This window comes from Pteropus medius, unplaced genomic scaffold (genome assembly GCF_902729225.1).
Source record: "Pteropus medius unplaced genomic scaffold, Ma_sr-lr_union100, whole genome shotgun sequence".
In the NCBI taxonomy this organism is placed as follows: domain Eukaryota; kingdom Metazoa; phylum Chordata; class Mammalia; order Chiroptera; family Pteropodidae; genus Pteropus; species Pteropus medius.
In genome coordinates, this window is record NW_024354875.1 from 3,156,717 (window position 1) to 3,172,185 (window position 15,469).

Consider the following 15,469-nt stretch of genomic DNA (forward strand, 5'->3'; position numbering starts at 1 on the left):
CTTGTCAATGTTATATCCAAAATATGTTTCCAATCCATCCCTCTTTCATTATTTCCATCACCTGACCTTAGTCAAGGAAACCAGGAAACCATTGCTCACCTGTGCTATTTGCAAGTCTCCTAACTAATCTCCTCTCATGATTTTCATTTGTTTATCTGCTCAAAAGATAGAGTTAAGTTTTCAAAACATGTCAAACATATCTGTTTACATCACGTAAGCTGAAAACATTACTTTGGCTGTCAATTGTTCTTCAGTGCTTTGTCTCTCTCAGCCTATAGCCTCTTCTTATCTCTACTCTCCAGTCATACTGATCACCTTTTTGTTCCTTAAAAACATTACGTTTCTTTCTTGTCTTCCTCCAGTTTCCTCCTTTACCTACCAACTTAGTCCATTCAGGTTGCAAATGTCATAAACTGAGTGGCTTAGAAACTATAGAGTTTTATCACCACAGTTCTAGAGTTGTGGAAGTCCAAGATCAAGGGGCCGGCAGATTCAGCGTCTGGTGAAGGCCAGCTCCCTCACTGAGATCATCTCGCTGTGCCCTCACATGATGGAAGAGGTGAGGGGGCTCCCTGAGTCTCTGTTAATGGGCACAATCCCATTCACGAGGATTTCACCCTCCTTACCTATCACCTCCCAAAAAACTTCACCTTAAAGTGCCATCACACTGGAGATTAAGTTTTCAACATATGAATTGTTGGGGAACAGGAACATTCCATCTCTAGCAGCCCCCTGCTTCTACCCACATTGGGGATTATTTCCCAAACTCATTCCCAACTCAGGGTCTTTGCCTTTGTAGTACCCTCTGCCTGGAATACCCAGATCTTCACATGATAGACTTCTTCCTGACATTCCAGTCTTGGTTTAATTTTCTCAAAGAGGTTTTCCCCAACTAAACAATCACTCTGTACTGTATCATCCAGGTTTATTTTCTTTCCTGGTAGCACAGATCTCTTCTTTCCTTTCTCGCTTCTTTGTTTTCTTATTTCTTGTCTCTCTTTCCCACTAGAGAGAGCAATGTTACTGTGTCAATGCCTAACCCAATGCACAATTGAGTAAATGAATAAAAACATTAAAATGAAAACATGAAATAGCACCGCCTTTCTGACCTGATTCTTTCAAAATTCACATCTATGGAAAGCCAGTATAATTGAGAAATTAATATGTATTCTGAAGCAGGTAGCTTGAGTCTAAATCTCAGCTCTGCCATTCGTTAGCTATATAATCTTAGATTCACCATGGAAACTCGATTTTCTCAATTTTCTTAAAAAATACGGATAATAATAATATCTACCTTCAGTTGTGATGTGAATCACATAAGTTATCATAAGTAATGTACTGAGGATACTGCCTGAAACATAGTCAGCTTTCACTATTTATCATTAGTAAGAGTGTATATTAAATTACTATACATTGGTTAATAATAATAATATTTTTAAAAGTACATATTGAAATGAATTTTTAAAATTTTACTGACTAAATTTTACTGACTGAACATTGTTTGTAATTTTATACTTAAATGAACAGGAAGACATGGCAAGAATCCCCTTTAAAATTTTGCATAATAAGATACAGAGAAGGACCTAAATTCTAATTAACATATTCACACCTAACATTGGTATGGGACTATACCGTTTACAAAGACGTGCCCTTATGGCAAATCATATCACGCTTCCTACATCTCAAGAAGTAAAGTTTATCACTGATTTAGGAATGAGAAAATAGAGAGGCCATGAAGTTCATTGGCTTGCCCAAGGTCCCTAGCTTCTGACTGATAGAGTCACATCTTGAGCACAGGTCTCTGGACTCCATATTTAGAACTTTTTCCAGAAGGTGAGTTTCATACCTTCTGTTGTAATATCCAGTATTCAGCCTATGCCTATGTGAGGCATCAGGCCAGCAGGGGTTCCCCACAAATTAGAAAATTAGTTGGAAATGGATGTTTTTTAAGGTGTTCGGTTTTGTATTTTGTTAAATTTCTTATACTTGTTTTATAGCTTTGTCTGTTTTCATTTTGATTGATATGTATGTGAAAGGCATGGTAAATTTTTCAGTCCTTAAACTCTCTAAAGAACCAGAAGTCTAAACATCTAACCTTGCGTGTACCAGCATGCTAGCTTGGCAGAAGCAAATTATTGGGACTCACATATCAATGATAACTGTTAACATTTGTTCTCTTGGCCTTGACGATATCTCTGAAAGATAGGACCACACATGGAACAAAAATAATGATGTAGTCTTTATCTCAACCATTTCTTGGCTTTGGTGCTGCTGAGGGCAGTGGGAGGTTAAGTGAAGGGGGTGGACATGAAGAGTCGATGCTAGTGATGTTTGACTCACATGGCCCCACAGCCCTGCACGGAGACTGGTCAAGTCCCTAACCTAGCTCATCCTGGCAGGCAGACACCATAGATAATAACTCAGAATTCTTTCTCATTGGAGCCAACTTTGGACTGGTGGTCTGGAGAGAAATTCTGTATTGAATTACCAAGTCGTTCCAATAGATTGGTTTCCAACAGTAATTAGGGCTGTTGGAATGCCCATTCCTTAACAAACAGTACCAAATTCTAGATTTTTTCCAAAAAAGAAAAATTAGAGCCTAGCTCCCTTGCTCGCATTCCTCTTTTTCAGAGTGTGGAAAGATCTGTTTGCAAGAAAGTAAAGTTTGCCCTTATGTCCATGAAGGATGCCTCCATGTTTCCTTGTTGTCTGCTACCACAAGCCTCACACAGTACTCAGAAATGTAATAGGGATAACTGAGACACTGAGAAGTTGACAACTATTGATAACAGGGTCTCTTTCGCTCAATACATAATATGGCCTCTTGGCTTTGTGGTTCAGTGGTGGCTACATATATTAAAGTTTCGTGAATCTGAATCAAACTCCTTTGAATAGTTATCTCAATTGATAGAGTGAAAAGACAATGTTAGCTGCTGGACTAAGATACTTGGCAGTATTCCTCATCAAAGGAAGAGAGAACATTCTATTTAGGACAAGGATGAGGTAATGGCAGTTATTTGCAATGAGAGGATCCATTCTTAATTGTTTGCGTATGGCTGGAAACATTCTGAGGTGTTGGCTTGGCCTGATAATGCCTTAATAACCCTTGATGAGAGCCTAGAAAGTTATATCAAAGGAGAGGTAATGTATGATTTTTTAAAAATTGACAAGAATCCTTTCTTCTTGGGTTTATAATTTTTTACTTTTCACAACTCTAAGATGTTTAATGGTAGCGACTAGATATACCTTATAGCAATAAGGACCAGATGGGACCTGTTAAAGTGAGCTGGGAACACATGTGTGTACGAAGCTGCTACTAACATCGTAAGCCATTTCTTTTGGCTCAAAAAGAGAGAACCACACTTACTATGTTTTTGAGCCAATTCTCACATTAAGTAATTTCTTGAAGACACTGGATCCTTGTTATTTTTCTCTTTTTGCTAGATAAGCTCCAAAGGAACATCTTGTCTAGATCCTTAAAAGTCAGAAATACTTTTATCATATAGCTCATTTAAATAAGTTTCTCTAAGGTTTGAGTTTTCTCATTCCTGATATAAAATAACCACTTGAGTTAAAAGTTTCTGTCACCCGACACTGACATTTTTCTCTCTCTTTTCATGTTCTGTTGGCTTTGTTTCAGAGAGAAGTACTGAGGATTAACTGCAATGATCGTGTGAAGGTAAGAATGCCACTTTAAGAAGAAGCATTAACGAATGCTTATAAGCTGTACAGTTACTAGCAAATGCCTGCACAAGCATTACATAATGGGAGAGGGAACAAAAACTTGAGATCTTGCTAGATTATGCAAATCGAAAGTTTATCCATAACCCTTCTGACCTCAGGTTCCATCCGTAGACCGAGTTTCACTTAGGCGATACATCCTGACTTGCATTAAAGTGAGGAGGGACTGCCAGTGCCTCTACATTATTGATGATTCATAAAGAACAAAGAATGGTCAGGAGACAATTTGGCAACATGGGCTTTGGTGTTGCATGCTCAGGCTCGATTCCAGGCTGGATCTCTTCACAGCTGTGTGACTTTAACACTTTGCTTAACTTCTCTGATTCTCACTTTCTTCAGAGAAGAGAGCAGGATGACAGAGGGCTCACCGGTGCTGGCTCTAGAACCCACCAGCCTTCCTTCAAAGCCTGGCTCACTATGGCACCTTGTGCACATTGCTTCATTGAGATTTCCTGGACCTCAGTTTCTTCATCTATAACATGGGGTTAAAAATAATGCTTATTTCCTAAGGCCTGTGAGAGAATTGTGTTCATTAATCATATACTGTTTATAAATGCCCAACACAGCGTTCGACCCTCAATTCCTTACCCCAGTTAACAAACAGCTCTAACTTACTTCCGTGCCTCTTGACCTCTTCTTTTATTGACTTTATGTGATTCCTCCTCTATTTTCTTCTCGATTTTTAAAGCTTTAAACAAGTCTTTCCAAATCAATTTGTTGCTGATGCATTGTTGTGGATTATTTTTTTTCTTTTTTCCAAGTGCACAGGTGACTTGTTCACTAAAGCAAATAGTTCTGCCTTCCACTACCTCACTTGGTGGGGACAATAATTCATGTGACACTGCAGGACTGATTCTCAAGTTTCTTCCACGGATAAATATACTGACTTCTTTGTGTTATGATATATAGTACAAAAAACAGGTTTTTCCCCCTTGTCTCCCCTGCCTTCCCATAGTTATATATAATTTCATCTACTCATGACTACTATCATGCTAAAACTGTCACATGAAATAAACACAAACCACATGTTTGAATATACATTTTTCAGACAATGGCAGCCTTTGCTTTGGTTAGATGAGTGAGTCAAGTTGTTTTTTGTCTGGTTTTGTAGTACCACCGATGGAGAATGCACAAGTGTCATGAGTTTCTTCCTTAGTTATGAGACTATAAATCCAATAGAAAAAGGGGAACAGAGAAGGATATTTTAAAAGGGGAGAGATTTATTAAGATAACAGTACAGTTACTTCATTTTAAACATTCAAAAGAGAGAGAACAGTCATGCAAATGATTAGGTCACAGAGTGACTTATTGATACCCTTTGATATCAGGGACTGAGGGTTTTCTTTCAATTATCTTATAAATAGCTCCCTAATGAGTCAGGTAAGCAGGTGAATAAACATACTCACTCACTGTTTCTTCTGTAATTCCTGAAAGAGTGGTTGGAGATCCAATAATATGATTCATTTTGACTGAAATCTGGACATTACTAGTATTACAGAACAGACCGACTCTGCCATGTTGAGGTACAGCAGTTCTACCAGAGCGAGATTGTGGTTACAATAATCTTTCTCTTGTCAACAGTCTTGTTTCGCACCACCTGGCGTGAGCCGTGTGTCCAAATGCTCTGCTAGCATGAGAAGCTCTGCTATTTTCTTCTATCATAAAATATCACCCCAAATCCCAGCGGATCTGTGGTTTGTAAAATTCTTTGCAAAGGCAGCAAATGGTTCATATTTAAAAACTGTTCTTTTTGTGAGATTCTTCTGAAAATCCAAAGATCTCTGCCAAAACGAAGTCATTTGAGACTTAACAGATACGCACATACATTGAGTGAAGCATTTAGATCTTGTTTTAAGAGTATTCACACATTCCAGAGGTAATTAAAAGATAAATGAGTAGAAAGTCTTTAGTAATATATATTGATTTTTGTAAACAGATCCTTAAAGTAATGGAGAAGATGATGGCTTATTTTCTTACAGCACATTTAGAGCCATTCCAATGCAGGAAGGAAGAGATGATATGTTTGCTATTTCGCTGACTTGACTAGATCTAATTAGGTATTGATTCTCAATTCTGCAAAAGTAGAGAATGAGAGAACTCAAAGGAAGATAAGGGGTGAGGGCTCAAGCTTTCTTCAGCTTCTCCACAATGAGTTTTTGAATTATAATAAGAAATTAGTGAATAGCCATTTCTTAAAGAAATTGGGCAGAAGGTATATAGCAATGTCGATTAATACAATATAAACTCGCAAACTTGTCAGTTTAAATTCATAAGCCATCTAAAGAATAATATATTTCAACATGTTGCCAATTATTTGCTTCTAGATATAGCCACTAAATCAAATTTAGAGTATTGTAGTTCTAAAGGAGTACATTTTGAATAGACTTATTTAGAATTAGAGTATTGATTATTTATATATTAAACATTTGAAAGCAATGTGCTTTCCTAGAGATTTAAAAATATTATCCCCATATATGGTTTGCATCATAAAGTTACTCAGTAAAATTCTTCCTTACCTACAGGGTATAAGAAACACCAGGCTAAGCACAATGTATTATTAATCAAATTTTCTAATTATTTGTAGGTCAAATAAATGAAGTTTTACTATACTGAAAATGACTTTAAGCCATTATTTTATGTTCCCTAAGACCATGTAATTGCTCTGCTTTAGAGCCGAAGAAGATATGATCCTCACAGTAAAAATGGAAAAAAAAATTAAGAGAAAAAATATATACCCAACATTCTACATTCTGTCTGTGCAGCTTCCAACAATGTCATTAAAAACTACTTACATAAAGATATGGTACAGCCTGGAATGAAAGACTGTGACAACATTTTCCTAGCCCTGATCTAAATCTGCATCTTATTTGAAGAAGAAATAAAAACCCAAAGGAGGCTCAAATGTTATTCCAAAAATAGGCTGCATCTTTTTGTATGTATTTCTGAAGAATGTCTTGTTTCATAAAGAAAACCCAATATTGGAGTGATACTTCCTGTACATTAAACTATATTTTAAATGGCACCATGGATTCTTCATCAAGAAATGGACCTCAGATACAGGGCTTCAGTTTCCCTAGAAATACAGTTGAAAAAGGAAAGTCTTTGCCTAACAGAGAAATTCTGAAGGGAAATGAGAAGGTCTGTGGATGTGTTTTTAATTTCCTGGAGGAAAAGAATGTTCATCTGAAATCGATTTTATGGATGCTTTCTAAGAGCTAGTAGATCCAGTCGATTCTATTTGACCTGTAAAACTGGCATTGGGCCTACTCACACTTACCTGGGCCATCCTTCTTCTCAGATTTTCTGCCACAGTAGGCTAACCAGACATGAACATCAGCCTACAGAAAACTCACCTAGACTCAGATAAAGAGGAAATAATAGAAATAATAGAATCAGTGTCTTCAGGTTTTCTGCTAGATTTCCATTGAGTCCATCCAATTGAAGAGAGTAACATCAAAAGTGTGTTAACAATATCTGATGATTTAGAATTATAATAAGTCCTGCTCATCATAGAAAAATTAGCAGGTGAAATATAAATTGGAAAAAGTTTTAATTTCTGCCACTCAATGAATAGGAACCTATCTCTCATTATACGCATATGGAAATGCTGGGTAAATTACAACAAAAAAAATGTGCAAATCCCATCTCGAGGGAAGAACAGTAAGTAGCTCAGTGTTCCACAGATGAAGAGGGAAGGCAAAATTAGGATGCTAGAAAGGAGGTGTAGTATGATGGTTAGAAACACAGACTCTGAGCCAGAAAACCTGGGTCCAAATCCTGACTGCCATTTTCTGGCTTACTTTATTATTATTATTATTATTATTATTAACAACAACAACAACTGCAAATCAAACCTCAAAATGACTATCATTGGTCAAATTATATATCATAATGGATGTTGGAAAATATTTAGAAATGAACATAAATGTAAACACCACATATCAAAATCAAGCAGGATACAGCCGAAGTGCTCTGTAGGCAGAAAGTTATGGTCTCTAATAAATTAATGATCTAATAATTCAAGTCAAAAACGACTGAACAAAACTATGGGAAAAATAGAAAAAGTATTAAAAATAAGAGCAAAAATTAATAAAATAGAAACAAAGAAACAATAGAATCAATAAAGCTTACAGTGGGTGCATTAAAAATATGGATAAAATATACAAATCTGACAAAATTCATCTAGAAAAAAGGATAGAAGAATATTAATAATGTAAAGAGCATTATAATGTATACAATGTAGAAATGTTTTAATATTATGAGTGTATACTAAAGAACTCCATGCCAAAACATTTGGAATTTGGAAGGAATCGATAACTTTCTAAAAATGTATTAGAACACATATGACCACAAGTGATTTAGGAGAACATAGAAAATCAAATAGTCTCATAATCCTTTAAAAATCAAATTAGTAGTCAAGACAACACAAAACCCTCCTCTTACAAAATGCACACACACAAACTACAGTGACAAATAAAAGGAACACGAGCCCTAGACAGTAAACCAACTTACAGCAGATAGTCAAAGAACAAGCAATTCACATTTTTATGATGCTATTATGACTTTGAACATTGGCAATATAAAAAGAGAATTATAGGCCAATCTCACTACTGAATGTAAATACAAATGCCTAAGTAAAATCTGACGAGTTTGAATTCTGGATGATATAAAACAAATGACACACCAGGATCGGAGAGGGTGTGCAAGAATGGTTTAGCATTAGGAAACCTACGAGAGTAATTCACCACATGTTAGGGTGCTTTTGACTTCAAGTAAGAGAGAAGCACAAAAAGTTAATACTCATTATTCCACGAAAGAAGAAGTCTGGTGAATTCTGGAGCATCACCATGTTATCAAGGAACCAGGTTCCAGCTCACTTTACCTCTCTGCAATGCTCGGTATGTGGATGATTCCCTGTGTAGTTTGCAAGATGGTAGTAGAAATACTTAAACTATTCCTTTCCCCCCCACCTAAAAAAAAAGATAGGGGGAGGATGAGTCCCTGCCATGTTCTTTTGCCGGTCTCCCAACCAAAATTTACTTAATGTATCATTGACCAGGGTCATGTCACTTGTGTATATTTAAATCATCCGAGAGAGAAAATAGAATTCCTATACTTCGTTTAAGACTAAAATTCATCCTAGGAGCTGGGGAGTCCTCCAGCCTATGAACTACATAACCTCCCTCTACCTTATCAAAATCAATGATCTTTTAGGAAGGTAGTCCTGGGATAATGGTTTGGGTACAGCATGCAGTGTTGGCACATAAAAAGGAAAATGTAAAATCAATTTAATAGTTATAGTAAAAATAATGAATGAAATTTCAATTTCTAGTCCTGAGTTAAAGCAACTCCTATGAAAACCACTTCAAAAATTGAGAAAGGGAAAGAGAACTAACATGATAGAGGCAATTCTCCAAAACCCCAAATATCTTAAAACTTATTCTTTTACCTTCAGGAACTAATCAAGGGTGCCAGCCAGTTCTTCTCACCTGTATTCAATATTTTAATGAGTATCTTCTTCAGATACCTGAAATAAAATGAAAAGAACTTGAAATGAAATGTAAAGGTTGGCTGGAAAGAGACAGAAATATATATATTTTTGGCGGTATTATGATCATCTGCATGAAAAGTGTTAGGGAACATATTGCCAAATTAATAACATAAACTTGCTTAAAGTATTTCTGGATACAATACACATGTGCAGAGCAACTATATATTCCTTAGTTACATAGCTAAATTAAAAATGTAAATAAAATATAAAAAGATCTCATTTATAATAGCAACAAAAGCAATGACGTATCTAGCAATAAATCCTTAGAAATCCTCATGAAGAAAATTATAGAACTTTATTATTGAAATGAAAAGTCCTGTTTTCTCAAATTCTTAGGTAAAAAAGGAATAAGTATACTAATTTATAATTTTTATAATTTTGTAATATATAAAAATTATTTAACATTAATTTTTGTATAACGATCACTCAAATAGAAAAGGTTTTAAGTAAATTTTCATAGAAATATTTTGTTATTTTAAGAACTTATAAAATAGCTCTTAAGAGACCTGGAATTCCTCAGAGCAATTCGAAAACCACAAGATGGCATTTATAGTTTTTAGATAATCTAAACCAAATCTAATACCGCTTTTCTGAGCTAAACCAAAGCTGGACCATTCTCCTGGCTATGAATTTTCTCAAAACTTATGTATACAGTGTGCCCCATTACGACTTGTCAACTTATGTTTTTCATCTTTTTAGTTGTACATTTGAAGGAATGTTTTGTTCTCCTCAAAAGAGAACAAATTCTCCAAGTTTATAGATTATCCTTTCTCTTCCTTTTCTAACCCCTACAACATCTGGTATCCATTTATCTATTACAGAAATATTTTTGAGTGACTACTCCGGGTTAGTCACTACTCAGTGACTACTATACTCCAAGTCAATGGGATAAATCAACACATAAAATCTACAAAATCCTCCACCCTCATGAAGATTGCATTTTAGTAAGGGAAGCAGATATTGAACAACAAACCTAGGACATTAATTAGCTAGCTATTGTGGCAGAGATTCCTAGCTGTCCACCAGAATTGTATTTCCTGCCTTCCTGGGCAGACAGTTAGACTATATTTCCCAGGTGCCCTTGCCATTAGTTGTGCTCATATGTCTTAAGTTCTCGTTAATGGGTTAGGAAGTGATGTGTGCCATTTCCTGGCCTGTGCCATTTCCAGATCCAAGTATTAGTTGCAAAGAGAAAGACAAACAAGCAAACAAACCAAAAAAATAGAGCAAAGGAAATGGGCATCGGAGGCCAGGGTGTGGGGTAGTTGCAATTTTAATTAGGGCGGTTAGGGAAGACCTCATTGAGAAGAGGATATTTCAAAACGTCTTGAAAGAAGTGAAGGAATTATCCAGGCAGCTCTCTCAGGGAGAACAGTCAAATTGCAGCATGATGGCTGCAAAGCAGCAGTGTGCCTGGCAAGGTCAAGTCCTACCCAGGAGAACATTAGTGCTCAAGTGTTTATTCTAAATAAAAGCAAAGCCAGTGGAGGGTTTCGAACAGAGAAATCGGATTGATTTAAAAGGGCTGCTTTGATGAGAATTGCTATAAGGGTAGACAGAGGAAGACTAGGTGGGAGGTTATCATAGTAAACCAGATGAGAGTCGATAGTGACTCAGTGGTGAAGGGGGTACTAAACGACCAGATTTGAAATATATTTTGAGATCAGGGCCAATGGTATTTGTTTAAAAATTGGATATAGACAGAAAGAAGAGGTGAGGTTGATTTCAAGGATTTTGGCCTGAGCAACCAAAGGGTCTGACTGCACCACCAAACTGAGATAAGGGAGTAAAAAATAGTTGATGGAGAGGAAGCCTTTTACAGAATGGTTAGACCTGATTGATCTGTTAGTTTTATATTAGTATTGAACCATATGCAATTGCTGACATTCAATCATGTATAACTGTAAAAATAGTAATTTTGTATCATCCAATTCTCTCTGGAAATCATCATCATAAAGGTAGTATTTCAAGCATTGCGGCTAGACCGGATCACTGTATTGGTTGCGGTCCAATCAGGAACCAGAAACCACATCAGTTATCTTAACTGAAGGATATAATGCAAAGTGATGTAAACCAGGTATTAGAGAACTGAAACGGCAATAGGAAGATGCCACTTGAGGAAGCAGTTACCATTCCTTGGCTGGGGAAACAGGAGAATTGGTTGGGATTAATAAAATGTGATGGCTTAGAAGAGAGGTCATAGGGCTCAGACCTCTGAGGATCTTGCATCACTTGCTTGGTGTTTCAGAGAGAACTGATTCTGGTAATATGGGAGGAAAAGCTCTACAAACTCGGGCAAGTTGTTTCTACTGCAATCAGCTGTCTCTTCTAGAGTAATGAGCCATTGCCATTGAAATTCCTTGTCTGTCTTCCAGTCTTCTGGTTTACCTCTTGCGTCCCCTATTGGCAGACAAAGGAGAATTGATTTGCAGAATCCTAAATTCAGTATCACAAAGTCCAGTAAAAAAGAGATTGAAAGTGAGACCCAGGAACTAAATAACCAGCACAGTCACCAAAGAGTGAGTATAGAGAGGGCCTCAACTCTGGAACACTCTATGTGACAGTCAAGGAGGATCAGAATGTAGAAGAAAGAATTGGTGAGGAAGAAGGAAACTGGATGAATGTGCATCCTTGACAGTAAATAAGATGCTTCAGAGAAGAGCTGTTCATCAACTGTGTAAAATGTAAAGGATCAAGTAGATTGTGAACTGAGAATCAGTTCTGGATTTAATATTATAAATTCATCGGTGATCTTGACCCAAAGGTTTTTGATGGAGTCATGAGAACAAAAAAAGGAACTAGAGGAGAAAAATTAGATACTAAAGTATACACAATATACTGGAGGCGGGGTTGCTGCAAAAGGAAGCCGAGAAATGGGGTGATATTTAGAAAGAGACGTCAAGGATTTCATCTTAACGATGGATGGAATGGTAGTGTGTTTGTATAGTGATGGAATGATCCATTAGAGAGGAAAACGTGGATATCACAATTTCTGAAACAGCACTCTTGGGACGGAGAGAAGGAACGGGGTCGAGAGCACGAGCGGAGGGATTTGCTCTAAGTAGCAGCCTTAGCAGTTTATCTAACAACAGAGAAGCACCGAGGCTGGCAGCATGCCAGTGTGGTGGTGGGGTCTGTCGACATTCTCTCCTGGATTGCTTAAATGATGCTTCAATGTTTCATGTCATCAGCTGAGAGTGAAGATGGCAGAGAACACACACAGTAGTGAAGAGAGCCATGGAGCCACTGGACAAGGGCAGGGGTCTAACCTAATGCTTAGAGCCTCGATTTCTTCAGCTGAAAAAAACCCCCACAGAATTATGTAATAATGCCTGTGCAACATAGTACAATTAAAACTCTTGAAAAACGAAAATCATAATACAGATCTCAAATATTATTTAATGATGAAAACTATACAAAATAAAACCGAAAACTTTCTTAGTAAAAAATAGCCATAAATACATACGACTTGAAATCTTCCTCAAAATATAACATGAAAAATCATTTCTCACTTTCTAATGGACATGCATTTGAAACTGGTCTATTTTCCATACATTCTCTAGGAATATTCAGGTTAAAAATAAATCGTTAAATTAAAATTTCCTCGTAGTCAGGGTATCTTGTTAAGCCTTCAGTATTAAATGACAGCGCCTTATGTACCTCACATATAGTAGGAGTTCAGTAGATATTTTAGAGAAAATTAACATAGCAATGCTAGTCTGTCAAATACTATTTATGAGAGAGGGATGGAGGGAGAGAAGAAAATAGAGTCGAAGAGAAAGAGAGGGAGGGAGTGAAGGAGGGAGAGAGAGAGAGGGGAGAGATTGAGAATGTATCAGATAAAGCCACATCTAGGTATTATTGACACTTCTTTTCTGATGTCACAAAATATTATCCTTGTCTCCCTGAAGTTGTTTCTAATTCTAGAAATGACAACTAAATGTATAGGTATACTCCTTTCTTTGAGCCATCATCGAGTTAAAATTACAGGCACGCAGGCAATCCTGAATAATTACTAGTGGGATAAATTAATACTTCACGTTTAATTTTCTCATTTAGAACGTCCTCATGAACAGGACAGATTCTTTGAACATCTAGATCTTAGATGAGATGCTGAAAGAAGTGGCAGCTGAGGTTAATGGACAAATAATAGTCTCTGTTCAAGAACTAATCCGGGAAGACAGCATGATTATTTTTATGTTTGGACCATGTTAATGCTGTCATTTCTGCTCATTGAGAATAAGCCACATGTGAATTACATGCTCAGTTTTGAGGCAAAGGGACTTTTCACATTTGGTTCATAATTCTTAATATTTATTTTGTTAGATGTCTCAGACTATCACTATATCATATCATTCTCTAGAAAAAAATAGTAAGTTTTTCTTCTGGTGATATTGAGAAATAGGATGAAGAAAACTGAGAAATTATTTGTTAAGTCATCTGACTTACTGCACAGCATTGAAGAAAAGTATTGTCAAATATCTTTTATTTTTAACATCTTTATCAAAATATAATTTATATGCCATAAAATTCACCAATTTTAAGTGTACAATTCAATGAATTTTAGTAAATTTATTTTACTAAATATACAACCAACGTTACAATCAATTTTCAAACATATCTGTCATCCCTTAAAGACCCCAAATCCCATTTGCGATCAATTCCCATTCCCAGCCCCAGCTCCAGCCCCAGGCAACTACTAAGCTACTACTCTCTGCCTCTATAGATTTGCCTTTTCTAGACATTTCACGTACATGGATCATACACTATTGCAGTCTTTTTTTGTTGGGCTTCTTCACTTAGCATAATGTTATAGAGGTTCGTTCATTCTTTAGAGGTCTTTAGAGGTCTTTCCATATATACTTTAGATTCTTTAGAGATCTTTTCACAGACTTTATAGCACTCATTTTATTGTGATTCACGCTTTCCAGTGCAATTCACAGTCTTCCTCATTGGATTGCGAAGTCCTTGGAGCAGGGACTCTATGTCATTCCTTGCAAACTATCACAATTTAATTTGCTATGTAATTAGTGCTCAATTAGTGCTTGTTGAGTTAATGAGTGAATAATGGGAAAGTTGATTTTTACCTTCTGGCATTTAGTCCTTGTTGCAGATTGTTTAGTTGGGAAGCAGATTACGAGATGGAATTTAGGGTACCGGATGTTTATTAAGGAGTAGCCTTGGAAGGGAGGAAGAGGAAGTGGGATTGGGCCCAGGGAGAGTTGAGCTGTGATATATACCCTATCATAACCTCAACCAACTCCACAGGGAGCTCTGAAGCTAAAATGACCTGTCAGAGTTGTCCCTTGTTGAGTTGAAATGTTCCGGCCTTTATAACCCCTTCCCATTAGTCAGTCATTGGACTTGGGCCAGCATGTGCAGGGTGTGGCCTGGGTCAAGGGGCTTTCTGCAGCTGAGGGAATCCCTGGAGATGCTGACAGGATGTCCTTCCTTGTAGGGGACCTAGGCTGCGAAACTCTGTGTCCACCGAGTCTCTGCATTTTCTTTTTACCAAAACCTTAGTTAAAGGCAATGTCACAATCACATTCTGTTGAGTCTTCCACATTTTCTATTTCTGTTACAAAAGATCACCTTATTATATGTTAAATTTCTGCTGCTAAAATAGTATTTTTGTGTTTAACGAATATTTTTTTAAAGTTGAGTTCTTGTCAGAAATGTTCGATGATTTTAGTTCAAAATTAAGAGCAAACAAAGCTTTAGAAGACAAACAGGTTTCTAATTATTTTAGAAGTATCTAAAAATTGTTCTGTTTCACATTTTTGCTAGATCCTTCTTCCCCATCAACATATGTGGGAGAATTTGTTTTAAATTATTGAAATTTTTGAGTGAATAATTTATCAAATTGTCAGCAGCTGCTTTTACTAACAATAGATTTTAATGGATTAATCTTCTTTCGTTTTTCAAAAATTTTAAAAAAGTTTTAAATTTGCCAAAAATATATTTGTGATCATTTTCTAAAACCTCTTCTGTAATATCAAATTTGGCAGTAGTTTTTTAGTCTTCTTAAGTACAGTATCATAGCTGAGAGAATTTTTTTTGTAAATATTTAATATTTTCTTTTAAAAAAATTTCCATTTCTCTGCAACCTATTGATCGTTTGGCTTCAGGACACTTATCCCTTTTCAGTATACACTACAATTTGTTGCAAAGTTATTT

The 15,469-nt window shown here is 36.4% G+C and overlaps 1 long non-coding RNA gene across 1 annotated transcript in view; it reads right to left on the bottom strand.

The window, feature by feature from the left end:
• Window positions 1–9,190: 9,190 nt before the first annotated feature.
• The window catches only part of LOC120596957 (uncharacterized), a 91,244-nt gene continuing 84,965 nt past the window's right edge, over window positions 9,191–15,469 (bottom strand). Inside the window, exon 5 of the long non-coding RNA XR_005651276.1 lies at window positions 9,191–9,268. This is a non-coding gene — a long non-coding RNA (uncharacterized LOC120596957). The remainder of the gene's footprint in view (window positions 9,269–15,469) is intronic.